This window comes from Saccostrea cucullata, unplaced genomic scaffold (assembly GCF_032062105.1).
Source record: "Saccostrea cucullata isolate Sc308-1 unplaced genomic scaffold, CSIRO_AGI_Scuc_v1 ctg23656, whole genome shotgun sequence".
Taxonomy (NCBI): Eukaryota; Metazoa; Mollusca; class Bivalvia; order Ostreida; family Ostreidae; genus Saccostrea; species Saccostrea cuccullata.
In genome coordinates this window covers 1-7854 of record NW_026920617.1, presented here as the reverse complement: position 1 = coordinate 7854, position 7854 = coordinate 1, and the positions used below count along the sequence as shown (strand labels likewise).

The window sequence follows — 7854 nt, the reverse complement described above, 5'->3', positions numbered from 1 at the left end:
CGGTAGGCAGGGGATGCTCACTCCTCCATGGCACCTGATCCAGCTCTGATGTTTAGGAGGTCTGTGTTTGCTCTGCTCTTATTTTGTATATTTTTTAATGAACTTTGAGATTGAATACTGTTCGTTATCTCCATATTTTTCTTGCTTGATAAACAATATTATTTTTAAAATTTAATCGGGCTTTTAGCAACACCGCTCACCGAAACTTAAAGGTCTAAGAAGACAGTGTTTTCGTAACCTATGGATGTAGATGTAGTACAGAGCTAATTATTTGCCGATATCAGACGTAATTGATCCAAATTATGTCTTTTACAAACATTCCACTGAACATTTTACATACACACTATCAATATAACACCTAAATTACAAAATCACATGTATGTATATATACATTCTTTCGGTAAAAAAAAAAATGTATTATTGATATGCCTCAGTGTATGACGACTTCTCTATTAGCTTAACATTTTAGACCAATTTCTGTAATTCTGCAATTCAAACGTGTTTATGAATACTTCAGAGAGAAAAAAATACTAAAACTACTTTTAGTTGTTATGTACGCATGAATCGCAATTACGCAATCACACCGACATATAATAACACATGTTTACTAAAATTGTCTCTTTTCATCTCCTTTAGATTAAGTTTCAACAAAGATGACAAAAAATGAAATTATTTATTGAACATATAAGAATTCATTTGTTGTACAAATTGAAATTCATTGCATAAAAAATGACTAAATAACTATAAAAATATATTAGCAGACTATTTCAAATTGACTCAACATCATATTCATAACATTAATGTAATTATATTAAAAAGGTACATTAGATATTTGGCCATAATGGATAACTTGTACAAGTATGCCATGGCTAATATACATGTTTCAAATAGTAAAATACAGTTTCTTTGTTACAAAGGAAAACATTAGAATACACAATAAAACTGGCAGAAAAAGAGTGTAGTTAAAAATTAGATACAGCAAAGACATTTTATTTTAGAGAAATCAACAATGACCATGCAGATAAAAAACAACAACAAAAACCTAGAGTACGTACTTGTGCAAGATCATTTTCATGTTAATATTTTAGTAATTATAAATCTGAATATCAATTTCATATCAGAATCTACATGTAGATAAAATATTCATATTGTTATGATCTATCAAAAGAGATACATGTACATAAATTCTATGTTCATTTATTAGAAAAACAAAAATATGTACAGGGCCTAGACAAGAAAAGAATGACATAATCACTAAGATAAACTTTATTTTCATGCTTTAAGTTCTAGTATGAATTTTTCATGCAATATTAATTACAAAATACAATCTATAGGCTAGATGAAATTATCAGACTTTAATTAATAGCTATATGCATTGAATCTGAAAACAGCTGATAAATAAACAATAGATATGTTAATTTTTCAAAGTTCAGTTTCAGCATTAAGATCATTATACATGTATAACTTTCTTTTCATTGGTTTCACTGGATTGCAATTAGCCAATAAGAACTCATGTAGAATTTTAAGTTTTACTGTTTGATCATATTACACATTGCAGATAAATACACTAAATCGTAACCAAAAACAAACAAACAAATATATAAACAACCAAACAAATATGTATGCAGGCTAAGAAATGTAGGAGACAAGGAATAATGTCCTCTTTTTCACATGTCTAATTTAATTTTAACATACAATAATGAAATAAGATATGAAATATTTAAGCCTTGTATTGTTTCCTTTTTTGTGAAATGATCATATTTCTAACAGTATGCTTTATCTTAGACCAGTCACGTTTTGAGAGTATTGGTTCTTTTGCAATTGCATTTAAGCATGCTAATCGACCAGGTGTACCGGTATGTCCAGATTTGAAATATTCAGAAAACTGGCGCTCAATGGAATTTTTCTCATCCTTTGACCAATGATGTCGTCCACCATTTCTGCTTGTACCTTAAATATGAAATAATAATATATAAATCTCAATGGCTCTCTCTCTGTCTGTCTGTCTGTCTGTCTATCTATCTATCTATCTATCTGTCTGTCTGTCTGTCTGTCTGTCTGTCTGTCTGTCTGTCTATCTATCTATCCATCTATGGATCTATGATCCAGGGTTTTCCCTAAGACTAAGTTTTACTACCTATTTAAGTCACTCTTAAGTTCCTATTAAATTGTACTTGTTATGAAAATTTTGTATATTGAATGCTAATATTACCACCGATATAGGATCCTCAGGGATAGTAGTGTAGAGAAAATTCTAACTGTCAATACATTTAACCCATGGATAGACCTATTAACTGATACAATGATTCCCGTCTGTATTTGGCGGGATATTAATCATGTTAATGGAGACATTTGCATCATATTACATCAATAAAAAATTTAAATAACCTTATTCTAATCTTGAACATGCTGAACACAGACGCCCGAGACGTTGCCTAAGCCACGAAGAGAGGAGGAAGACATGTTTTTTTTCCCTAGGCTATGGGTATTTTGATCACAGATTGTTTCGTCCACGGTCATTTTGTCACAATCATTGTTAACTTATGTTATTCAATGAGTTTGATTTACACCAATATACATGATATATCCGTGTGACATCTTTAACTCTTTATAAACTTTTAAAAAATATACTTCTATATTATTTATAAACATAATATAAAAACAATTTTCATTCGTTTTGCTTGATTTCATAGTAAAGTTTAATTTCAAATCAAGAAAGTCTGTAATATCAAATTTTAAAAAATGCTGAGAGGGCAAGGATGATTGCACTTAAGGACATACGTTATCCAAACATAAATTTTTATCATTGAAATGACAGTTATTTGTTTAGAATTTGTACAGATGAGATGATCTATTTAACTAGAGTGTGACCTACATTATAACTGTATCATTTAATGACCACTGCAGCATTAGAAGATAAGAATAGGGTATTTTAGCAACTATAATTACAATGTTTTGCATTCAGTAATAAGCATCAATGGTCATTTATCAAGTTGATATATCACTAATTTTTACAACGTAATTATACCACCTCATGTTAATATTCCTACGAAGCATACAATGTACCTGCTGTGAAAATTTATACTGGCATTGTTATCTGAATTTCTTTTCATTATAAGCAATTACATGTATATATGAAACACGATAAAAAATATTCCAAATAATATTTAATTTGAAGAATCTTTATTAAAAACACGGAAGGATTTAAAAATTTATCGGGAAGGCCGGAAAGGGGGGGGGATATCAGATTTTGTCTCAAGAATCACGACGAAATAACTTCTTAAGTTCAAGTTCAATTTATTATTCACCCAAATCAAAATAATGGTACATGGGGTATAATACACATTAATAACATACATTATATATGCGAACTGGTCAGAGGTTTATACAATACAAAAAAAAAAACTTGACAGAAGATTTGGAAAAAAAAATGAACAAGAAACATATTGACGCAATCGTCAAAAATTATATAACCGTTGAAATTATTTTAGAAAATGAAATTTGCAGTTTTTTTTTTAAATTTCTTATTTTCAGCTAAAATATCCTCGTGACACGAAAAAAAAAATGCATGCGACAAATTTTCTTCATGAATAATGCATGTACAATATTACATGTATAGGCAATATAATATGTGCATAGTCCTCTGCGTCTCTGCACTCAGTTTGGTATAACTTAACGAACTCTTGTGAGTTTGCTGTTTAAGTCGTTTTTACATAAAACATACAAAACTAAAGTTTAAACTTAGCTATAGTTCTACCTTAATAAAAACGCAACAAATATATAATATGTGGGGCTCCTCGCGCTCTCTCTCTCTCTCTTTCAGAGGATGTTTAATTTCAAGATCCACCACTACATTACTTCTCTTTCAATCTTTTGTTTTGGTGTTGAGATGTGGCAAGGATCCTAGTCTCCTGCACTTAATATTCTTTACTTTTAAGAAATCAATATTTCATCAATTTTTATCAAACCTTGAAATGTTCAAATATTTTCATTTCAAATAAATACAGCAGATCATGTTTTAAAAAGAGAAAGTAAAATTGTTGATTAAGGAGGAATGCCACACCAACTTTTTATTTTATAGATCTCTTAGTCAACCTTTTTAAACAATGGTTTCAGCATTGAGAGGCCGACATTAGCTCTTAATTATTTTATATGAATTTTTTTGTATTTTTTCTATTAATTACATCCTAATAAGATTTTCTTGTAAAATTTTTGCTGTGGATGAATGCATCACATGGTACCTAATAAAATATGTAAAGAAAGTCTGATATATCACTAATTTTTTTTATAAAAAATTATTTATGAAAATAAAACACATAATTTAAATATTTTTTAAACTTGTGGTTAAAATGTAGCCACAACTGGGGAAAATTTATCAATGGCATTTATAAAAGAAATTGAAACAAAATAGCCAAATTTTAGAGAAATTAATTTTTTTTATATTGGCCAATCCCGATAAAATTAAACCAAATAATAATTGTACAATTATTGGAAATAAATAACATTTTCCTAAGAACACTAGTCTGATTAGGTGTTATAAGGGTTAATTTAGAACCTGACAATAAAATAGATTTCTTCATTGTAAATACATGATGAGGCAATAAATTAGCATTTTATTCATTTTGTGTTAATTTTGATCGGGATCAGTTTAATTTTGATCGGGTTAGGTCCAAATATTAAAAAAATTAACTTCTCTAAGTTCTCAATTTCGTTTCAATTTCTTTTAAAAATTGATTGACAAAATGTTGTCCAAAATAATGGTAACCATAGGTTTAAAAAATATTCACATTAATGTGTTTTATTTTTTTAAATAATTTTTTATTAAAAAAATTAAAACGTCTAACCAGACTTTCTTTACATATTTTATTAGGTATTTATGTGATGCATTCATTTACAAAAATTTTTACAAAAAGCTTGACAGAAGTAAATAATTTTTTTCAAAAAAATACAAAAAAATTCATATAAAATAATTAAGAGCTAATATCAGCCTTTCAATGCTGAAACCATTTTATATAACCGTTGAAATAAAAAAATGGTGTGAAATTTGCAACGTTTTTGTTTTAAACTATGCCCTCTCGTGCCAATATTTTCTCCGCACTTCTGTTATATCAGAGTTTGTGAATCAGGATTGGATGAAATATTTACCCCATTATTTATAAAATTTAATTTTACGATTATTGTGCTTTTTCTATTTAGACAATCTTTGTTTCATATTTCTCGCCAGCGATATGAACATGATGAATGATCAATATTTTTATTTAAATTGTTAACTCCGCAGAAACGCACAGCGACTTAAAACTTTCATATCATACAAGTAACAGCTTTTTAAAAAGCTTGCCTGACTAATGTCATCAATATCTATAGAATCTATAAGCATGATAAGCTATAAACGTTTACATTGGGGGAGGGGGGGTGCTGTTCACTAGAGTAAATTTTGTTGCACAAAACATCATGCATTCATTTTAAGTGTAAGATACCCATCACAGCAATGGAAAAAGAACACATTCTATATAAACCATATATGTTGTTTGTATCTCAAATAAAAAAAGAAATCATGATCTCTCTCTCTCTCTCTCTAAAGATGAACAAAGAGGATGACGTAAATAAGGGAAAACACTTGATTAATGCTTGAAACCATGGCTACATATAAAGCTGACAGCTGAAAATATGATAACTACAAGAAATTGGGAATCGTAACAATTATGACTGACGTGCATAATATGTTTAATAGTTTCCTGGGTATGCCAAAGCATCAAAAATTGTTGGAAACGTGGGAAAAATAATTAAAGCTTTAAATGACCCAACAAAACTTGACGGCGATATATGAATTGTGCGGATTCGGGAAGTTTTTCCCAGGGATGAGGGGTCACCATCAAAAATATTTGTCAATATGTTTTCTAATCCCGAAATTTTAAGAAATCAATTTTCATAAGTCTTACACTGAAAAACCCCTATAGGAAGTTCAAATATACACTTTAAATGATGTAACGTCTAATCAATACAATGTCAGATCATTTTTTAAAAAGAGAAAGTAAAATTGTTACATAATTCATGCAGTTTTCATTTTTTTAAACTATGGAAAAGGGCGCAAAAACCTACACGTGACATTTTGCCAATATTTTCTCCCCTTCTGTTATACAAATGGTCTAATCCAGGATTGGATGAAATATTTCAAACGGACATTATTTATAAAATTTGAAATTTAATTATTGTGCTTTTTCTAAACATTTACATCAATGTATTGTTTAATATTTTATTTTTCTGCCAGCGATATGAACATGATGAATGATGTAACAATATTTTTATTTAAATTGTTAACTGTGACCTCTTAGAAACGCACAGCGACTTAAAACTTTCATATCATATAACCGACCGCCTCCTGGCGGCCGGTAATAAAAAAATAAGAGGGGGAAAATTGTATCAAGGAAGCCGGACAACAACACAATTTTTAAGGATAAACATACATGTGTACATTTATTTAGTTTTCCCCAGCTTTTTTTCGGTTTGAGTTGACATTAGTTCCATGAATTTAATAACATTCGGTCTGTGGGAATAATAATTGCCCAGGTATGGCAGGTTTTTTTTCTAACATTAGCTAAAGTGTTACATTCTAAGATATATTGAAATTCATAAGCAGTTTGAGCATTATTACAAAGTGTACAGATTCTATCACACATTGATATAGGCTTACCATACCATCTTTCAGTCTCTACTGGAAAATAATGATTTGCTTATACATGAAAATCAACTCTTGTAATTATTTCTCTAAATCTAGGAGATATCAATATAATTTTTAAATCCAAAATTTTGTTTAAAGATTCTGTACATCTTTCCTTTTGAAGAATTATTTACGTTTAAAATATAAATCTAACGTTAGGATATTTTCATCATGGCAGTAGGAACGGGGGGTGGGGGCATGCCCCCCCCCCCCAATAATTTTGCCGATATAGATTACTATTACGCCTGCGCCCCCTCAATAATAAAAACGTCTCATGACATTTTTTCTTTCTTTTATTTATTTTTTAGCTTGTCAGGAAATTTTTGGTAGTGCCCCTGAAAATGTATATCTGTGCCCCCCCCCCCCCCGTTAGAATAATCTGTGTCTCGGTACAAGCCCTTACTGAGTTAAACCGCGTCCGTAGGACAGTAGGCCTACTTATGCATCTAACCCCCCCCCCCTTTGAATTTAAATAAAAATCCTAGATAAACAATTGTGGAAGAAACTCTTTTCCACCAATGGTTTTTAAAAAATAAAAATTAATTATGGATGTATACTTTTTAGCAAAATAATGCATTTTTCCAAGCTTGTTCTTGACAAAAAAGTATAAGTTGTCAATCAGCAATGAGGTTTTATGAGTTGTAAGTATGTATTCCATAGCCATGAAATCATCATTTTAGTAAACATACCTTAATAATCACGGTGACATCAGAAAATATATCCACGAGGTCATTCATAAGTCACAGCGTGTATCACTTTTGTCGTTAAACATTTACTTCCGATATTCCGTTTACGCATGCGCAAATTTTTCTGTGTAAAGAAGGGAATTGCAGTAGAATATTACACACACATTGTGTAAATGAAATCAGGAAATTGGCTCCAAATTAACACTCATATATTTTTTATTTTTTCTGATGAAATTTAATCAATCGAAATTTCTGGATCATTTCCGACAAGCGCAAAATGTATTTCCGACCTATGACGGAAATACCCGAGATGATGCGATTGGAAATGAATGAGAGCAACACGAAAATGACGTTATTTCAACTGAACACCTGTGTTCGGGTGTCCATTTGAATTCCAGGTGATCAGTTGATTGGTGTGTATTCTTGGTGTCTGGTTCAATTGGCGGTGTT

General features: G+C 30.2%; 1 long non-coding RNA gene across 1 annotated transcript; it reads right to left on the bottom strand.

Annotated features, from left to right (window-relative positions):
* Positions 1 to 1002: 1002 nt before the first annotated feature.
* On the bottom strand, positions 1003 to 7796 carry LOC134254393 (uncharacterized). Its single transcript, XR_009989314.1, has 2 exons — positions 7408 to 7796; positions 1003 to 1950 (listed from the first exon to the last, which is right to left on the bottom strand). It is a non-coding gene; the product is annotated as an uncharacterized LOC134254393 (long non-coding RNA).
* Between the last annotated feature and the right edge of the window lie 58 nt (positions 7797 to 7854).